Here is a 20,668-nt window from a genome sequence, read left to right as displayed (position 1 = left end):
AGAGTCTCCACATGTGTGGCTGGTGTTGAAGTGTGTGGTGCTAGAGGAGGATTGTGCAGTGGGGTTGGAGCACTCTGCTGCTGTGTCCTCACTGTCTAGAGAGCACCCGGCGCCCTGGTGCTTATTTGTGTTGATGGTAGATAAGTTTAATTTGCAGTGTTTCACATATGAAAACTTGTCTGGCTAGAGGGGATATTAATATTTATCTTTGTCACAAAGAAGGCACCAGTGATGCTGCATTGGAGTGTTCAGCTGTGGTGACACATGCAATCAGGAGCACTCAGGCCAAGCCTTGAGGTTTGGAGCATTTGCAGGCTGACCAGGGCTGCAGAAGGGAGTGGGGCACAGACCTCTCTGCTGCTGGGGAGACTTTGCATTCCTGGTGGACAGTGGGGAGGAGAGTGCTAGATCAAAAGAGCTGACCTTTTGTTGGTCAAAACCCTCCTAAAGTTCTTTTGGAGAGTCTTGGCTCTTAGAGAGTCCTGCATCAAATAGTCCAGCGTGTGAAAAATAATTTGTTTTGGCTTAAAACCTAGAGATATGGAGATATAGGTGGAGATCAAGGTGGACAGAACTGTGTCCAGAGGAGCTGTGAGTAGAGAGAGGTTTCTACGACTATTGTTACTCAGGACCAGATTTGGGCAGACATTCTCCAGAAGGAAGCCTGTCTACAGCAGACCTGACCAGAACAATTGTAGAGTTTATTTGGGGGTTCAGGGGTCTCAGTCCATAGACAGCCAGCTTCATTCCTCGTGGCTCAAGATGAGGCAGAACATCATGCGAAGGGAAGCAGCTTACATGACGATCTGGAAGGAGAGAGAGAGAGAGAGAGAGAGAGACACACATACACACACACACTCACTCCCTGCATGCCAGATACAAAATATGTACCCCAAATCCATGCCCCCAGGGACTCACCTCCTCCATCTAACTCTACAAGCCTGTAGCTACCACTCAGTTAATCCCATCAGGTAAGTTAATTCACTGTGATTGTGTTATGGGTCTGAAACCCAGTCTTTTTTCCTCTAAACCTTGCGTTGACTTACATGGGAGCTTCTGGGGGACACCTAATATCTAAACCATAAGATGACTTTCTGAGATGAAATGTCAGAAGAATGTTCCAGAGTTCTCTACTCCTCCATCACATCCAAAAGCAGTTTCTGTTTACATTCATTAACTTTAGAAAACTGTAGAATGTTGGAATTGAGTCCTTGGCGAGAAGACACGAACTGGCATTTTTTAGGGTACTCCTGTCTGTGGATTATGTCTCACCATTATCTGAAGAGAGTTGTATCAGCTTGCTGTACCCCTACACCTGCATGCTTCTGTCATGTATGCATCTATTTCTGTCCTTGACAGCTCCTTCAGAGTTTGTACTGAATCTCAACATTCTCACTGAGGAGAATTTCAGGCCTATCAAACCCCTCTCATATTGTTGAATTCATGTTTATTACTTTTTTAGAAAAAACATTTTGGTGGGATCTTATTCACACCTGATCTTGACTTTGCTTCTACTGCAAGGATTTTTAACTTCTAGACTGAGCTTGGAGTTGTTTAGATATTGGTTTGAAGTCTGGCAGCTAATGCACTGTCAGGCTGAGATCTTGGGTGACTTCAGGAGAGCTCTTTGCAAAGACAGGACAGCAAAGAGACAGGAGCCTTTTCAAAGAGTGGCTGTGATTGACTGGCACTTTGGGGTCTGCAGTAGGTTGCCATATGCAACCTCAGCCCCCATTTAATTTTTTTTAAAATTTTTAGTTGTAGATGGACACAATACCTTTATTTTATTCGTTTTTTTTTTTTTTAAATATGATGCTGGGGATCAAATGCAGTGCCTCACATGTGCTAGGCAAGTGCGCTACCGCTGAATCCCAACCCCAGCCCCACCATTTAATTTTTAATTGTGCAGAGTGTGTGGACTTTTTTTTTTTTTTTTTTTTTTGGTGCTGGGGATTGAACCCAGGACCTTATGCATGCAAGGCAAGCACTCTACCAACTGAGCTAATCCTCAGGTACTATCAGGTTTGTCCTTTGAAATAATTGTTTTGTTTTGAAGGATTTTTTTTTTTTTTTAATGATTTTGCATTTGTTACTCTGTGGCAGAATATATTCTGACTTGGGGTTTGCAAACCCTTAAAAAGGTCTGTGTAATAGAGTGTGTTTTGAGAACTTCTTTAGCACCTTCAGAATGAACACACATTTAGATGTTGGCACATGCATAACACAATTACTTTATTTTTTTTGGTACCAGGGATTGAATTCAGGGGCATTTGACCACTGAGCCACATCCCAAGCCCTGTTTTGTTATTTTATGTAGAAACAGGGTCTCGATGAGTTGCTTAGTGCCTCATCATTGTTGAGGCTGGCTTTGAGCTCACCATCCTCTTGTCTCAGCCTCCCGAGCTGCTGGGATTATAGGTGTGCGCCACTGCACCTTTATTTTTAAGTAATTGCCCTACACTCCTTTTTTTTTTAAAAAAATACTTTTTAGGTATAGATGAACACAATACCTTTATTTCATTTATTTATTTTTATGAGGTGCTGAGAGTTTGGAGAACTCACTGCCTCACATGTGCGAGGCAAGTGCTCCACCGCAGAGCTACGACCCCAGACCCACATTCTTTGTTTTCTGCTTCTATCTTCCAACAGCCACACTGGCATCAGCATACATGCATTGCAGCCCAGGCATGCTTAGGCTTACTGTGGGTGCTGTCTGGAGGAAGGTGGGTCCCCTCTGTTTTCATGCCTCTCCAGGTGGGGCCAGGACAATTTCTGCAGGCTCTCCCGGGCTTTTGCCCACATGGATGTTAGAACAGGGCCATTATTCTGTACTTCATGTTGTCTGTGGTAGACTGCTTTTCCTAGTTCCACTTTTTTTTTTTGCCCCTGCCCTGTGGGAACATTTCCACCTTGTACTGAAAGTTGTCAGATGTACATTGTTTAACAACCAAATTCTTTAAGTGGAAGCCTGGTGATGTGAATCATCCCATTTTCCCTAGACTACCAGAGAGTAAAAGGCAGGTTGTCTGGATGTGGGGGCAATTCTGGGGTTTAGACTTTGGTCTCGAAGTGCTGTGATTGCCTGTGTGTCTCTTGATTCTTTACTGGACTCTTCATGCAATAAGTTGTAGATCACAGAGTTCAAAGCTAAAAGCCAAGAGGAGCAAGGTGTCATCCATGGTGGCCTCATGTTCAGAAAGTTCGTGCAGTAGGGTGGAGCCTGTTCCCCTGGGGCTGGCACTACCTAGACCTTGGTGAGAGTACAGCGTATAGTGTCTAGTGATTTGGATCGAGTGCCCTGCAGATTCTAAGGACGATCGCTAGAAAGCTGTGGTGTTTTGTAGGATCAGTGTAGTTGAAGGCCAGAATGTGTTTCTCTTTGCTCATTTCGTGGCTGTACTCAAAGCCTGGATGGTTGAGGACTCCAAGGATGTGTCACAGTGCATTTTCAGGTGGCTTTCCTTTTCTTTCCCTTCCCTTCCCTCCTCCCCTCCCCTCTTTCTGGTGTACTGGGGATTGAATCAGGGACACTTTACTGAGCTGCACCCCAGCCCTTTCTTGGTTAGAGGCGGGGAGGGTCTCCCTAAGTTGCTCAGCCTGGCCTGAAACTTTTGATCCTCCTGCCTCATCTGGAGTGATAGGGGTGCACCTACGCCCATCTCAAGTGAGTTTTTTTCACCCTCCACTCAGCTTGTTGTTACACAGAGAACTTGGGCACTTAGAGTTTTTCCTTTGGTACGGTTTTTAGTATTAAGAGGGCACATTTGGTTATTATCTTCATAGAAGTAAACACTTTAATTTACTGTTGCCTGCTTTAAGATGGTTATATATTCAGAGGCCCCTGGTTATCTCTGCATAAAAAATGAATCGTTCAAAACCTTTTTCTGTTTACTAAGAAGAGTGGGATCTATATGACCCTTGGAACCCTCTCTGGCCTCTTCTGCTGTCACTCCTTTCAGTCAGTGACTCTGCCTCTGATTCACTGTCATGCTGTGGCCACTTTACCTTCAAAATGAGGGAGGCAATACTGTGAGGACATACCAGAGGGTACGGAGTCTGATGGCTGTTATGATTCGGACTTTGCCCATGTTGGTTGGGTGATCTTGGGTACCTTCTAATAGCTGCTAGTATTCGTGTCCCCACCCCCCTGGGGACGGGGGTTACTGGGGATTGAACTCTCTGGGGCACTCTACCACTGAGCCACATCCCCAGCCCTATTTTGTATTTTATTTAGAGACAGGGTTTCACTGACTTGCTTAGCACCTCACCATTATTGATGCTGCCTTTGAACTCGCAATCCTCCTGTCTCAGTTTCCCAAGCCGCCTTGAGTTATAGGCATGGCTTCTAGTATTCTTAGTTTGTCAACTGTGTGACGAAAAGTTCCTAGGTATAAAATATAAAACGAAGATATTCAGGTTAATAACATTTCTAGATACCAGCAACAATGAGTGTTCATGAACATTGGTTGGTTGGTTGTGGTACTAGGGATTGAATCCAGGTCCTCATGAGTGCTCTACCCTGAGCTATATCCCAGTACCCACCCCACTCCCTTTTATTTTGAGATGGGATCTTGCTTGGTTGCCCAGGTTGCCTTTAGTTGCCCAGACTTTTGACCCTGTTGCAGAAGGAGAGGCCGTGACTACTGTGGTGTACCTGCACTTTGGGTCTGCACTATCACTTTCCCGTCAGCCTTGTTGCTACGGCCGTTGCTGAAAGACCACACTTCTTTAAAAATAAACCACACTTGGCTGCCCCTCAGTCCGTGGGCAGTGCTCTCTGAGGCTGTGTGTGATGCTGGCTATTAGGAAACGTGTGCCTCTTCTGTTTGAATTCCTGCTGTTGAAGAGTTGTGTTTTCCGGAAGAAGAGTATGGACCCTCGTGGGCAACAGACATTTTAATTTTTACTCCATGTTAGAGATGGAGAGTGTCCCTCTGCTGGGGATGGGTTACGGTCATCACTGGGAGGACATGTGTATGTTCACAGGTTCTGCTCACAGCTGTGCCTGCTGGCTGATGGATGGGCCAGCACAACCACTGCAGCAACGCAGACCATCCTTCCGCAAGCTTGTGGTGATTCAGAGGGGGAGTCTTGCCAGCATATTGAATTAAATGCAGCAGGTGAAGTAAAAAAAGACCTGTGTTTCCTTGAGCCGGCACATTGAAGGCACACTTACAAGTGCAGGAGTGGGGACTGGGGCTTGGGAGGTAGTTGCTAGGTGCCCATTGGGCTGTGTGTCCTCAAAGTACATGGTCTTACCTGCTGAGAAACATCACCTGCCTTCGAATCCTGCTTTATCTGCCCTCCTCAGGGGCATTTCCCGTCACCCTTGGTGTTCTTGTGCAGTTAGAGCCTAGCTTCGGGCCTCCGTCCTGTTTCTGGGGTCCTAGCAGTTTCTCCATCTCATGCTTCGTTGCTTTAGTTGTTGGATGCTCACCAGACATTAGATCATCAGACTCAGAGGCCTTGATTTTTAGACTGCATGTGGGTGGTGCACCTGTGTGAGCTTGGTGCTGCCGTGCCTGGTGTGGAAGGGCCTGGCCTTGCCCTGCAGAGCGTGTGCTGGGCCCTGGCAGTCACGCTGTGGAATGTGTGGGAAAGGGCTATTGCCAGCATATTGAGCTGTCCTTGAGCTGATCCCTGGGGACGGCACCTCGTGTCTGCGCATGCTTACCTTGGGGATTCTGCTGCAGCAGTGAAGCAGACCCACTGCTCTGGTACTCCTGGATGTGATGCCTTTAGTAGAATCTTCACATATTTATGGCTTTTCCTAAGTGAGACTTCTCTGCTTTACTGTGTAGGGAAGGGAAGAAAGATTTTTCAGTTTAGAGGGAAGTATCTTTGTTGGGATTATTGCATAACTGTAATTGGAGGTTTGGTCTTTGTGGGTCAGGTCATTGATTGCTTATTAGATCTTTTTGGAAGCACAAAAAGAAATAACAGTTTTGTGACCCTCACCCCCAGAAATGCAGAACGCAGAGCATCCTGAGGAAGTGGAAGTGTGCAGGAGATAAACTATGATCCTTTGAGTCTTTGAAATGCCGTGGGCCTGCTCCTGTGTAGTCCTTTGTTTCTTCTGGGCCTGTCCTTTGTCTCTTCTGGGCCTGCTTGTCTCTATGGGTGGAGCAGGCTAGGTAGTGGTAGGTAGGGGTCTTCAGTTTCCTGTGGGTAATACACCCCACTTATCTTCCTGGTGGAGTCTCCTCTTTACTGTGGTTAAAGGAAAGAGTCGAATGTTGCTAATCTTCTGTGTAGATGTAGCTGCTTTCTTCTCTTAGGTTGTGTCAGCACTGGGGCCAGCAAGGTGGCTGGTGGCACTTTTGTCTGTGCTGTTCCTGTAGGAGGGCTTCTAGCCTAATAGTCTAGTCTTCCTTGGGTTGACAGAACAATATTTTGAAAGCCTCATTGTTAGTATAAGGTGGAGACAAAAAAGGATATATAACTTGGCCTGTGCAGCCAGAGAGCTCCAGGAAGCAGCAAGTGTGGAGCAGAGGAAAGGACAACTGCTTGGGCCACACATGGTTCATGAGTAAGGCAGGACGATGGGGTTTAGGGAGAAGCTCAAGGTCAGGAGGGCTTCTTAATAATACTGTATGCATTATTCCATTTCTGATTCTCTGTCTAAGCTACATTTATTTGTGGTGAATTTTCATCTTTTTGAAAGATGTTGACTGATGAGAAGGGTGCAGGGTGCTGAGAGGCTGAGGGTGGAGCACGGGTTCACCATGGTGATGCATGTGTGAAGCAGCCTGTGTCATGTTTGTTAACACAGCCAGTTGTACTGTGTGTGTGTGTGTGTGTGTGTGTGTGTGTGTGTGTGTTAAATATCAAGGATTGATCTCAGAGGCACTCAACTACTGAGCCAAATCCCCAGCCCTATTTTGTATTTTATTTAGAGATGGTCTCACTGAGTTGCTCAGTGCCTTGCTGTTGCTGAGGCTGGCTTTGAACTTGTGATCCTCCTGTCTTAGCCTCCCAAGCCTCTAGCATTATAGGTGTGTGCCACTGCGCCCAGCCAATTGTGCACTCTTTGGTCCTTTATCACCTGGAAGTTCCCTGTGCTGTGACTGTGTGTGTGCACACAGCCATGTGGACTATGTGACAGTGTTGGGCTCTGAGGCTGCAGTGATCAGCAACAGGAGCCACCTTTAGGTGCTTATGAGCTTTTGGAGAAGGGCTCCCAGATATAGTGGTGACATAGGGTAGAAATATAAAAGCCACCCATGTCCAACTTATACAACGTGAAAAATGCTGTATAGAGAAGGATGTCACGAGCTGAGCTTGATTTTGAAGACTTAATAGGAGTTTTCCAAGTGTGCAGAGTGGTAAAAAGGGCTGGGTAGGAGGAGGGTCCCTCCTAAATTAAAAGATGTTTGAAGTTGTTTGGAGACCGACCGTTCAAAGCCACATGCGCCAGTGGCCGTCCTGGAAGCTGCAGCAGGGATGCACCTATCTCCGCACAACCCACCAGTGAAAAGCACTGAGCCACCGCATGGAGGACCCTTTGCTCCAGCCTGTTTGTGTACCCCTGAGCACATCCTCATGTGGCCTGCGTGTCTCATGTGGGCATGGAGGTTGAAAACCTCAGACATGTTCCTTGTCAGCCCAGTGGCCTCCATAGACCAGAGAATGTAGAGGTGTGTTAGATGTGGCAAACCCAATTCTCACCAGTGTGGGTGATAAGTTAGATGGTGTGTGGAGTTGGGGTGGAGGTAATGCAGGAGGAGCATTGAGGTGCTGTCGAGTTAGAAGAGGTGAGGGCAGTGTGGTAACAGGAAGAAGATGGTGATCTTTAGGAGCTGGGCATGGCGGGCATGTTGGATTTTGGTATTGAGGGAGAAGGGGCTCCATTTCCAGTTGGGAAGAATGCCTGGACAGGGGCACCTGAGGCAGGACAGGAGTGCAGGAAGAACAGTGGTCTGAGCTGGGTTATGTGCTGTGTCTATGAGGAGGGCATTTGCAGTGGGAGGTCATTTCTCTCTCCCTTACCCCCCACTCCCACACACCCCGTAGTGCTAGGGATTGAACCCAGGACTTGTGCATGCCAGGCATGCACTCTACCAACTGACTTATATCCCCAGCCCAGGAAGTCATCTCTGGTGGACAGTGACCCATGAATTCAGGAGGGGTTTTTCTGACCTGCAGTAGGAATTAAACAGCATAGTAGTTAAAAACACACAGGCTGAAGAGATGGAGAAAGCAAGAGGTAAAGAGCAGGTGAGAAGAAGCCCTCATAAGCGAGCAAAAGCAGGAGAAGCAGGGAGTGGCCTGGAGTCAGTGAGTATTCTGTTGGATGACCACTGCTGCATGTCCCCTTCAGAGCCTGTTTTGTTCCTGGTTTACGTGGAGAGTTACCTAAGTCTGCCCTGTCTTTTGGAGGTGTAAATTATTTCTTTGCATTGTGCTGGTATTGGGCCAGGAGGCTTTCCCAGTTACAGCCTTAAAATGCTCTCCAGGATCCCCTGACAGCAGCGTGTGGATTGTCAGTGAACACATGGCCATCGTGGATCCAGGCTCTGAAGCTGGAATGTGGCCCCAATTTTAGGCTAGTTATTCAGACTCTCAGAACTTAGTTTCTCACAAGAACATGGAGACACCTCTGACATGCTGTGATGAGGGCTCTGTAACACCATGTGCAGGGGCGGTGCTGGCTGCCCCACCGGGACTGCAGGGCTGATGCACAAGCTCTTATACCCATGCTTGTGCCAGGATGCCCTAGCCCCCCATGTGACCATGAGCAGGCAGCCCTCGAGCAGGAGCTTGCTGTCACCCCTCCTCTGCATCTCACCTTTGCTCCTACAGAGTCCCTGAATGTTCTTGATAAAGTATCAGCTTCTGTGGAGCCACTTCTGGGAACTAGAGGCTTTCAGTAAATGGAAAGGAGAGCTGGGAGTGGCATAAGCAGGTGTTTCTCAGCCTGTACATCCACCTGCAAAGGGTGCAGGGGCTTCTTCCTCTGTGATGGCAGAAGCAGGTCAGAGGGCAGAATGCAGGTAGAGCTGATGAAGGTGAGCCCCAGATAGGAATTGTGAAGATGACACACGGGAACAAGCTCACCTTCTTGGCCAGAGGAAGGCCCCTACCTGTTGGGTGGAGCCTTGATGAAAGAGACAGGTCCTGTGCTGCAGTAGTGGGCAGACTCAATAGGGGGTGGGCTGCAGAGTACAGTTCCTGTCCTTCTCCAAGCATGCTTTTAGGAAAGGAAAAGCCCAGCAGTTGGAGTCTGAGCAGAGGCTCTGTTGCCCTGCACTTCCATTCTGTGTCCACAGTGGGTGTTCCTTCCTTCCTTGCTTACTCCACATGGACAGTGTGTCCATCACACCTCAGATGTTAGGGTTTATAAATTACTGCCCAGGGCTCACCGTCTAAATGAAAAGAATATTTCACCTATAGGGGCAGGGATGTGTTTTCCTTTTTTTGGGGGGGGGGTGGGGCTGCTGGGGATTGAACCCAGGAGTGCTTTACCCCTGAGCAACATCCTGAGTCCATTTAAATTTTTTATAAAATTTGAGACGGTCTCACCATGTTGCCCAGGCTGGTCTTGAATTTTGTGATCTTCCTGCCTCAGCCTCTTGAGTTTCTGGGATTACAAGTGCACACTGCTGTGACCTGTGATAGGGATGTATTTTTAAAAGAAAGAATGTTATGTTGGATATGGAAAGTGGTTTTAGGGTTTTATAGATTAAAAGTCTGAGAACTCAGGGGCACTCAACCCCTGAACCACATCCCCAACCTTGTTTTGTATTTTATTTAGAGACAGGGTCTCATGGAATTGCTTAGCACCTCACTTTTGCTAGGACTGGCTTTGAGCTTGACCTCCTGCCTCAGTTCTCCAGAGCTGCTGGGATTACAGGTATGCTCTGAACTCCAGAGATAACAATTAAAAAAATTTTTTTTGGAAAAAAATCTCGCATTACAGGAGAATTAGTTATACCAACTATCTTCCTCCTCCACTCTCAAAACAGGCTGAAGAAACTTAGGGTTCTATAAAATGTAGAATATGATCTGTTCAAGGGCAAGCGTTTAAAATCCCCTGCAAGCTCTAGGATCACTTGTTAAGTTTGGGGGATGAAGAGGAAGTTGGTTTTGTTTTCCTTTTTTTCTTCTTGCAGGTGGACACAATATTTTGTTTATTTTTATGTTGTGCTAAGGGTCAAACCCAGTGCCTTACATTTGCTAGGCAAGTTCTCTACCACTGATCCACAACCCCAGCCTGTAGTTGGGCTTTTGATAAGGATCATGTTGAGACCAATAGTTCACCTGGGAAAGTGTTGCTATTTTTACCACAGATGTGAGGATTTCCCCCATTTATGTAGATCCTTAATTTCTTTTGTCAATATTTTATAGTTTCTAAAAAAAAATTTATAGTTTCTAATGTACAAGTCTTAGATCTCTTGAGTTCAATTCATTGCTAAATATTTTATTTTTTGAAGCTATTATAAACAATTGTTTTTTAAGGTCTCCTTTCAGATTGCTCACTACTGGTGTTTGCTGGTATATGGTCATGCAGCCTTGCTGAACTTGTTTATGAACATGTACTGTGTGTGCGCGCGCGCGCACATACACCCACATGCCCTTAAATGATCCTGCTTTTGGTCTGTCTCCTTGATGGTGCTTTGGGTCTCTCAGGGTGCTCCCTGCTGTGGGTTGCTACACTGCCTCCCCCCCCCCCCCCCCACACACACCATTAGGTATTGAACCCAGGGCCTTGTGCATGCAAGGCGAGTACTCTACCAACTGAACTACATCCCCAGTCCTTCATTGCCTCCTACCACCCTTCTTGATCTATCTTGATATGCCCGACCCCGCCTCGCCCTGGGGTCGGTTGTAAAACACTTGCAAGAACTCTGTGAGCAAGGTTTTGGCAAGAACACAGTATTTTCGTGGAGCTGCATCTGATTTTGAGGTTCCTACTTAGCAAAAGACAGACTGGTACTCTCCTGCAGCCTGTCCTATGCATATTGTTCGTTTTGTAGGAATAAGACAGAAAGGTGCTGTGAGAGGTTGAGAATAATATGCATTTGGAGTAAGACAGCCACATCACTCATTGTGGGTGTCATGGGTATTTCCAGCATCCCTGACTCTGATAATAAAATAGTGAGGGTGACTGAACTCCAGAGACAACATACGCATGTTTTCTTTTGAGTTTTCTGATTATTTCCTTAGTTTGTTCTCTGTTGCTGTAAGAGAATACCAGACCCAGGGTGATTTTATAAAGGAGACAGGTTTGTTTTGGCCCACAATTTTGGAAACCCAAGAGCATAGCATCAGCATCTGCCTGGCTTTAGATGAAGGCCTAATACTGCTCATGCTTGGAGGGAAAGAGGAAGTGCAGCAGAATGTGTGTGCAAGAGGAGAGGGGTCAGATTCCTGGAGAAACCCCAACACCTCCTGCCCGGCCGCCCTTCTTAGCAGTGCCATGTGTATGAATTCTAGTGGGGACGATATGTGCAGTGTGTCAAGGTGGGTTCTGTGGCTTTCCGAGAGCCGGAGGTAGATCTGTAGTGTTCTCCTGGTGTAGCCTTCTGAAAAGGCAGGTTTATGTTTTGAGTTGTGTCTGAGTAGAGGAGGGACACTGGCCCACACTCCTGTTCAGTGTGGTCTTTGAAGGTCTGAGGGAGGTGGCAGCCTGCTGTTCAGGAGCATTGGCAGAGCTGTGGTTCCCCAGCTGACACTGTTACTGCTGGTCCAGGGCCTATGGAACACCTCCTGGGTGAGCTGGGGCTGTGCTCCCAGTGGCCTAGCTGCACTTCTTTGGCTGAAGTCTGTTTTAAGGCATTTCCCAACTTCTGGCCTGCAGTTTCCCTTTTTGTTTTTCTTTACAGCTGCATACCTGTTCATGTCTTGAGTTTAGTGAGAACCAGGAGGTTCTGTGACTGCTCTGGAGGTGGTGTGGGGGGCAGGGCAGTTGGGCTGGGTGGTGTCCTCTGCCCTCTTGCTGCACTTGTTCCGTGGAGGCTTGTGGAGGCTATAAAGAGAACCCGGCCTTGCTCATCCTCCTGAATGGAAAGCATATTGGCATGGGAGCTAGGTGTGAGAGCTCCCTTGCCTTAATTCCCTGCCTTGTCTCATTTATGCTAAGTCAAAGGAAACAGTAACAGATGACACCCAGTCCTTTAAAAAGTCGGTGGAGGGAGAGGCCTGGCAGGGTGCAGGTGTGCTCCTGCAGCGCTGTAGAGAATGCCTGAGGACCTCACAGTCAGTGGACCCTGGTCTCCTCTGTGAGCCAGCCTGGGGAGCAGCAGGCACTTGCCTGTTTATAGGGAGGGTGATAGAGCACGTGATCAGAGCCAGCTGGGTTTGTGTGGGCTACTCAGGTTCCCCATACTCCCAGGGCCTTAGTCTTCTCTGCGGGGGCGGGGGGGGGGATGGAGGAATATTTAGATACCTACCTGGTGGGGTTCCTGTGGAGACTAATAAAGTCAGTTAATTATGGGTAAAACCAAACCATATGAAATCACCAGCATTGGGATCCTTTTTTTTTTTTTTAAACAATAAGCACATACTGTGCTGTGGGAGTAGTGATTCATGGAGTCCTGATTCATTTCTTCTGATGGCTGTACTCTGCAAAACTGTGGTATGTCACAGCCCAGATGTTGACATGGAGAACGCCCATCAGTCTGGTTCAGATGTGAGAACGCATGTGTATGCCATGCTGCAGTGTCATTGTGTCACACAGAAACTGGAATCCTGGAAACGTAACTTTTTAGGATTGCCAATGTAGGATTACAGCAGTCCCTCTCTGCTGGGTGATTCTGCCCTACGGGGGACCTGGGATACAGGCTGGAGACACTGTTGATGGTCATGGCATCTTGTGCGCCTTCTTGGCTCTGGCCCCAAATGTCTGAGGCCCTAGATTGAGAAGCGTTACAGTGGAGGCACCTCTGAGCTCCAGATTGAGCTCAGTTTGCCTGAGAGCACCCACATCTGTTGCCTTTTCCTTTGTCCCACCTTCTATTTGCCAAGCAGAGTATGGTGTGAGGGTAGCTCACTCCTTTACCTCTTCCCTGATGGGGCCCTGGGCCAACCTGCTTCGCACTCTCCTGCACAGGACACTGGCCTTGAGTTGCCAAGTGTCCTGGAGTTGGCTCTGAGCACTTTGCTGCTCTGATCCTGTGAGTGTCAGGGCCTCCTTTGCTGGCCCCTTCACCCCATGCCTCAGGCAGTCCATTGTGTCTGACCCCTCTCTGTGTCTGAGCTTGCTGAAGATGCCTGTGTCAACCCTGTGGGAGCTGACTCCAGGGCACTTGGGGAAGAGACTTAGGAGACACTTGGTACTTAGGCTGTTTGCATGTGACACCACCTGGAACCCACCCAGATCTCAGGGTTAATGGTCTGTGCTGGTTCAGCCAGGCAGTGTTCCCTGTACTGAGCATCCACAGCTGGCAGAAAGTTTGGGTGTGAACTCACCAGCCCAGTTCATACTAAAAAGTGTTGTGATGCTGCATGAGATTGTGACAGAGCCTGGCATGGTGGCACAGTCCTGTCATCCCAGCTGCCTGGGAGGCTGAGGCAAAAGGAGCTCAATTTTGAAGCCAGCCTGGGCAAGACCCTGTCTCAAAAATAAAATAATGTGGGGGGGAACACTGGGGAAAAAAATAAAAACAATTGTGTCTGTCAGTGTTTAGAGACCTGTGGGGCAAGGCTGGGCAGTAGGACCAGTCTTCAGTAATTTGGGTTCCTTGTGTAGAGGAAGGTGGAAAAGCAGAAGAGGGAGGCAGGTGCCTTGATCACTGTCCAGTGCTTTCAGAGCCAGAGAGCAATGTGTGGATCTGAAAGACCCTGTGCAGGCCAGCTGAAGATGTGTGGGTCTCTTGATGTGGATTGAAATCAAATTCCTGTGGGTAACTATACTGCTCATCTTATGCTGAGCAGAAATTATGGTCAGCAGTTAGTGGTCTTTGATTAGTAAACATGGACATGAACTGAATAGTGGTAAGAGTAGTTGTATGGATAAAAATCTATGTCTTGGGGCTACAGTGGGAGAGAAAAGGGAGAGGTGGTGAGAGCATTAGTTAGTTCTCCAGGATTTCTTTACCCCTGAAGAGCAATTGAGCCTGCCAGGCCTCTTCCAGGGCTGTGATTCCATGTCACAGGGTGGGTGGCCTGTGCTCACCATCATGGCCTGGAGCACTGAAGCAGCATTCCCTCAGGCAGCAGAGAGAGGAGAGCTGGTTTCTAACATCAGTGTATGCAGAAGCAGATAAGGTTGGTCAGCTTGAGTGTCACTTTAAAATATATATATATATTTAGATGTTGACGGACCCTCACTTTAACTATCTATCTATCTATCTGGGGGTTGCTGAGGACGAAACCCAGTGCCTCACACATGCTAGGCAAGTGCTCTACCATGGAGCCACAAACCCAGCCCAAATGTCACATTTTTTTGGCATATTTTTAAAAGTTTTTCTCCACCCCTGACTTGGTACATAATCCATTAAAGGAATTGATGAGATATGATAGACAGAAAGTTAGATTTTAAAATCTTGGATTGTTCCACTCCTTGAGATAACCACCATTCAGGGTAAAGATGTCTCCTGGCTTTTTTCAGGAATCTGTGACATTCTCCTGTACCTGTAGCACTTGGCAAACCGGTCACTGGTCTCCACAGGAAGGTTGAAAACCTTAGCTACACACTTGCTGCTTCTCACGGAAACGGAAACCAGAGGTGTGGTTATTGGAAGCTGCTTATTCATGTCTGTGTTACTAGCACTTGAGGTTAGAGCAGTTTTGAGAAATTCTGCACCAGTTGTGAGGACAGAACAACTCTCTGCACGCCCTGCAGAGTAGGTATTCTGTTGAGGCCAGCCCCTCTTGCCTGTGGGTTTCCTGCTGATTGAGTTGGATGGGAACCCAGCCTGTAGGTCTCCCTTCTGGCCTCCTGCTGCCCCGTTTGTGCTGGTTGGTTATATTCTTGAAGTTCTCAGAGCTTTCTGGGCAGATTATTCAGGTTTTTAAAAAAAGATTTTTGTAGTTGTAGATGGACTGCATGCCTTTGTTTATTTTTGTATATAGTGTTAAGGATCAAACCTGGTGCCTCACACCTGCTAGGCAAGCACTCTGCCACTGTGCCCCAGCCCAGATTATGCAGTTTTTGGTTAATCAGTTTTCTTCATGATTTTTTTTAAAGTTGCCAGTGGCCCTTTATTTATATATTTATATGTGGTGCTGAGGATCGAACCCAGTGCCTCCACACATGCTAGGCAAGCACTCTACCACTGAGCCACAACCCCAGCCCCTAAAACAATATGCTACTTAAATATAAAATTAGCTTTAAAAAGCATTCTTATTGGCAGTGTTAATGTGTTCATCATATGCCAAGACTACAGTAGTTACTTGATTTATTAGGTTTGGAAATTTTGAAACCCGGGCTGGGATTGTGGCTCAGTGGTAGAGCACTCGCCTAGCATGGGCGGGACCCAGGTTCGATCCTCAGCACCACATAAAAATAAAGGCATTGTGTTGTGTCCATCTACACCTAGAAAATAAATATTAAAAAAATTTTTTGGAAACCCTTTTGAAATCTGGTGTAGCTATTATGCAAGATGTACATAGTGTCATTTGATCTTTTTGGATATAAGACTTTGGGTTTACCTTTAAATTTGTACATTTTGATGCAGAAACATTTGGTGAATGAAAATAAGTTTAATTGTCTTTGTACTTTTAAAATTTCTAGTTTTAAACAGTAGAAATAAATCACTGAATGAATCACAAAGTGTGATTACTTGCAGAGTAATCACAGGAACCTGTGTGGCTGTTGCTTCCTGTTGCCCCTCTTTGTGGTCAGTGGGGGGATTGAGGGCAGCAGCCTCTGGCCTCTGATGAAGCTATGGGTGTGTCCTGAAGCTGCAGGGCTGTGGGGGTGCAGGTGTGCAGCCAGCTCCTGCCAGCTCCTGCCAGCTCCCTTGGCTTCTGGGGCTCCTTCCTACCTCTGAAGGAACCCTTGTTTTGAATCTTCCAACGAAGTCTTAATGTAAATATTATGTTTCTCGAGCTTTTGAAAGATAAAAGTACAGCCAGCCTTCTGGATCTTGGTTCAGCATCTGTGAAACCAACCAGTCAAATTGAAAATATTCAGGGAAAGAACGGCCCCCTTGCTGAACACGTGCAGGCCTTTATTTGGTCTCTGTAGTCCCTAAACAAACAGTGTAACAGCTGATTACATAGCACTTACTTTATATTAGGTGTCACAAGTGACATAGAGATGCTTTAAAGCACATGGAAGGGTGTGTGTGAGTACTACTGGATTTCATGTAAGGGCTCTAGCATCCTGGGTTCTCATTTCGCTGGGGATTCTAGACCAGCCTCCCACTATCCCAAGGAATAACTACTTGGGATTGTCCTCTGGGACCTGATTTTTTTCTTTATCATTAACAGTGTTTGAGATTGTGCACTGCTGATCTGTGTCTGTAGCTACAGCTTAATGATAAAGATATTACTCATACTTGGGTGGCTGGAGTGCAGAGGGACCCTGCATTCCACATGGGTCTCTCCCTGGCAGATCCTGCCCTGTGAGTGGCAGGCTTTGACTGAATGGCCTCTATCAGCCATGTGCTTCTCCACCAGAGAGGCCCTGCTGGTGCACTCCCACCCGAGGCCTCGCCTTTCTTTCCAGCCGCGACATGCATCTTTCTTCTCTCTTGTACTGGGGTGTGGGAGGGTGTTAGAATTGCATTTCTGACTTGGAATCATGCAGGGGACCTTTGGACTGAATTATGGTCTTGACTTTTTGAGAATGGATCCCTAGGCAGATTAAGGAGTGGAGGGCAATGGGGTAGCCTCCACCAGGATCGGCCCTGGAGGGACCCCAGTGGGGCGTGGAGATGCTCAGGTGGGAGGCTGGTGTCCGGAGGAGTGGGAATGGAGGGATATGTGACAGGAAGTCTGTTGAGCTCCATCCAAGCCTGTGGGTGGAAAGCCTGGGACACCTTTCCTCAGCAGAGCCCAGCTCTTGCATGCCTCTGGTATCCTTCCCTTGGCCTGGTCAACAAGGCCTTGTTTTCAGAGAGCACTGAGTGCACAGTGCCCTGGGGCAGCCAGGGTGTGAGGCCTTCACAACCCAGAGCCGCCCAGCACCATCTCAGCAGCCTTCTGCTGGCCAGTGTGGATGGTCCAAGTGGGGACATACCAGTAAAAGGAGCCATAGTGACCTCAGTGTTGATGGGATCTGATTTGCTCTTGTTTCAGAGTACACAGCCCTGCTGGAGTTGATTGCAGTCCTCAGCAACGCTGATTCTCCACCATGGAATCGGTGAGTCTGCTGTGTTCCCTGGCCATCTGTGTGGTAGTCCTTGGTTTGTAGAAAGGAGGAGCACAGTACAAAGTCTCCCTGCAGCCTTCTTGGGCTCCATGAACATTGTTCAGTGTTCTGGTTTCTCTCCTGAGTTCACTTGGGGTGGTTCAGAATGGCAGTCCCAGGTTTCCTGGGGTCAGTGAGTAGCACCCCTGGCGTCACAGTCAGAAGAATGGGGCTGAAAGATCAAACAAGTCAGTAGCCTTGTTTGCAAAAGAAGCTAATTCTTCTACGCTTCCTTTATCATATCTTGCCAACCCAGATAGTCTGGAGAACCAGTTGTTGCTGTATTACTGTGGTACTTTGCAGGTTGCATTAGTTGTTCACGTGAGGAATAGCTTAGGAGGGACCAGACAGGCTGTGTTCTGGTTGCTCTGTGCTGCTGGACAGGGCTGTAGCCACTGGGTGTTCCTAGCAATTGGAGGTTAGGACACCTGGTAGTGACAGGCACATCTGTCTCCATGGAGGTCCACTTTGCCTGGGGTCTGACTCTAGGACAGGGTCCTCCTTGGGCAGCTGTGGTGAGGTGACAGATTACTTACCTTCTCTAATGGCTGGGTTGGTGGTTGGAAAGAAGATGGATACATGGCTTGCTTTGGCTTTTCATTGCCTTGCCAGGGATCTGCTCCTTGTTTTCAGGTTAGTAGTCCAAAAATAGATGATTGGTTTTGTGGGGTTACTGCTAGCAGATGAGAAGGAATCCTTTCTTATTTCCTCCTGAGTGAATTTTCTTATTCTGAAGCTATTGATCTTTGTCTCAGTCATCGCTGATCAGGCCACTTTGAAATGGGCCCTGCAAGTCTCTTAATTCTTGACAGAAGTGTTTGGGAGGATACTTGATGCTAGAGAGCAGATGGGAGGAGTTGCCTCAATGTGGGGGTGTCATCGGTGAGGGGGGAAGCTTTTTTTCCTGGCTTGAAGGTGGAACCAGGTGCACAAAAGGAGGAGGGTGGTGGCTGGGAACCCAGTCACCCTCACCTGAGCCACATCTGTGTCTGCAAAGTAGATCTTAATGAATAATGAGAAAAAGCAAATGCTGCTAATCTTAGTGTGAATTTTTGATTATTAATAAGTATTAAGTGAGTCAAACTCACCCTGTATCAGGACTGCTGGCAGAATTCGGGATTGGCCTACTTGGTCTACACTGGGTGGATAGTGAGTGTGATGGTGTGACATGGGGACTTCAAGGCACTTAGTGCCATCTGTCAGGTTTGTGAGCTGTAAATATTTAGTTTGGTTGATTATAACCCTTTTTGGTCCGAGTGTTTGGATGGAGTAAAGATGCACATACTGCCAAGGAGGGAGTCCTGCCTCGCTGCACACAGTCAGGCCTTCGATGGACAGTCTCTCGAGGCCTGCCTCCCATGATCTTTCCTATCGTGAAAATGCAAGGTTTCTAAAAGACCCCAGTTTTACAGGTTCTCTAGTAATCTTTGGGTTCTTACTAACATTTGTTGCGTTCACTGTGTTCATTTTGACCCTTAAGGTAGAGGGTGAGTGGCTTAGATGAGATGTAAGGTTGTAGGTCTTGCAGGGTCTGATGTGGTGTGACCTGGGTCGTCGGTGTGGACTCTGCAGTGTTCCTGCCTGAGCTATTCCCAGGTCAACTGTGGTGGTCCAGCCGCAGGACCGGGCTACTCTTTGACCATGGGCATACCATTTCAGTCCTCTGTGTCTCGGTTTGCTGACCATGAAACACCTAGCTAATTTGTTATGAGAATATACGAGCTTTAGCATCCTTAGCGCTAATATCTTCGAGCATAGAACTCTGGTTTGGGCTGATTGCTACTGCAGTTCTCACTCTCTTAGCAGGGTAGAAGGCCCAGGTGTTTCCAGGGAAGTGATGAGGTCGAAGTAGCCCTTGGTGGGTGTATCTGAGCAGGGAGAGCCAGTGGACTGAACTCTAGACGGAAGGTTGCCCAGCACTGACCTGAGTCACATAAGGGTGCAAAAATTATGCTGAAGTGAAGTGGGCATTTAGAATAATATTTTCAAAAATATTTTTGTGTTTAAAGTGATGTGTCAGGATAATAAAGGCAGTGTTGTTTATGTGGAAGGAAGCTTAAATATCATCTTGTATGTTTTTGATCGAACACCTCTAATTAAAATAGAAGCGTGGGGCTGGGATGGAGCTCAATTAAAGTCTGCTCTCCGTGTACAAACCCCTGGGTGCTGCTTCAGTGCGCTCCCCGCCCCCCCCCCCCATACACACACAGAAAGAAGCTTTTCAATTTGCTGAAATGTTGAATTTGTAAGACATGCTGAAGAAGGGCGTGTGTAGCTAGGTCCCAGAGTCCTGAAAGGTTCAGTCTTTGAACAGGCTGTGTGCTCACTGTAGAGAGCAAGTCTCCCTGGCAGTAGAGCCAAGGCCCCTGTGCTTGTAGTTCATTCTGATGACACTGGTGGTCTCTGCCTGGGCAAGGCTGGAGGTGGGGAGGGGCAGCAGTGTTGTTCTGGGGACTCTGTCTCTCCACCTGGGATTGAGAGCAGAAGGAGAAGCTGTGCTTTCTGCTCCACTGGAATGGCTGTTTCCCTCTGACCCTGATGCCCAAGCGTACTAGCCCGCTATCAGGTGCTGGTCACTGGCATGGAGGCAGTACTGGATTGCAATTGCAGCATGTGAGGGATTTTTAGGTCTTAATGCTCACCTACCTCCTTGTTTAACCTAAGTGTCTCTTGGGATTTCAAAATAGGTGATAAAGTACACTGTGCTTCATCATAAGGAAACATATGAACCAATTTTTCCAACATAAATCACTGTGCTCTTTCGAATGTTCAGTTTTTATTGCAGTTTAGGCTTCCGAGGCATTTTGGGTGCCCAGGTTCCCTTAAACTACATAGAGCCTAGGTAACGCTAGATGTCACTAGATTAGACTTGCTCATGTCAAAATCTGTTGGTTTCCCCAGGCATGTTCCCTCCTCCCCAGAGGCCTCTCGACTGATGGGACTTGGGCACTCTCCTTCAGTATCCTTGGCTGCTAGGAGTTGAGAGTGGGAGGGTCTGTAGGCGGGAGACTGCAAGCACTGTGGGTTCTGGCTGACAATGGTCTTTGCTCTGACTGATTCTCTCAGGCTGGCCTTGAACTTGACATCCTCTGAGTCGCTGGGATGACACCATGCCTGACTCTTCCATGTCTTTTTATGGCCTCACAGCTTGTTTCCTGTTAGGCCTGATGATAGTTCATGTCTGGATGTGCCCTATCCTGTTGCAGGACGTCTTAGGTAACTGATGAGGACCTCTTTGGTCTTCCCTGATGGAGATGTGAACAGTGAATAAAACCATACTCCCCTCAGAATGGAACTGTGATCCTTGTGTGAACTGCCTTGGAGAGAGAGTGTTCTTGCAGGTGCTTGTGCACCTTCCTCCCACCCCAA

The 20,668-nt window shown here is 47.5% G+C and overlaps 1 protein-coding gene across 6 annotated transcripts in view; it reads left to right on the top strand.

Moving 5' to 3' along the window:
- Ankrd11 (ankyrin repeat domain 11) overlaps positions 1–20,668 on the top strand; it is a 157,213-nt gene that overhangs the window by 47,040 nt on the left and 89,505 nt on the right. For 4 of the 6 annotated variants that reach the window (XM_078032838.1, XM_078032839.1, XM_078032835.1 and 1 more), the window contains exon 2: positions 17,188–17,251. The exons of 1 other annotated variant lie outside the window; for it this stretch is intronic. The gene's annotated coding sequence lies outside the window, so the exon portion shown is untranslated. Of the gene's footprint in view, positions 1–17,187; positions 17,252–20,668 lie in introns of those variants that run through there. One more of the 6 variants, XM_078032836.1, reaches the window with a different exon arrangement.

Source organism: Ictidomys tridecemlineatus, chromosome 15 (genome assembly GCF_052094955.1).
Source record: "Ictidomys tridecemlineatus isolate mIctTri1 chromosome 15, mIctTri1.hap1, whole genome shotgun sequence".
Lineage (NCBI taxonomy): Eukaryota > Metazoa > Chordata > Mammalia > Rodentia > Sciuridae > Ictidomys > Ictidomys tridecemlineatus.
Note: the sequence above shows the minus strand (reverse complement) of the source record. Positions and strands in the feature narration are given on the sequence as shown.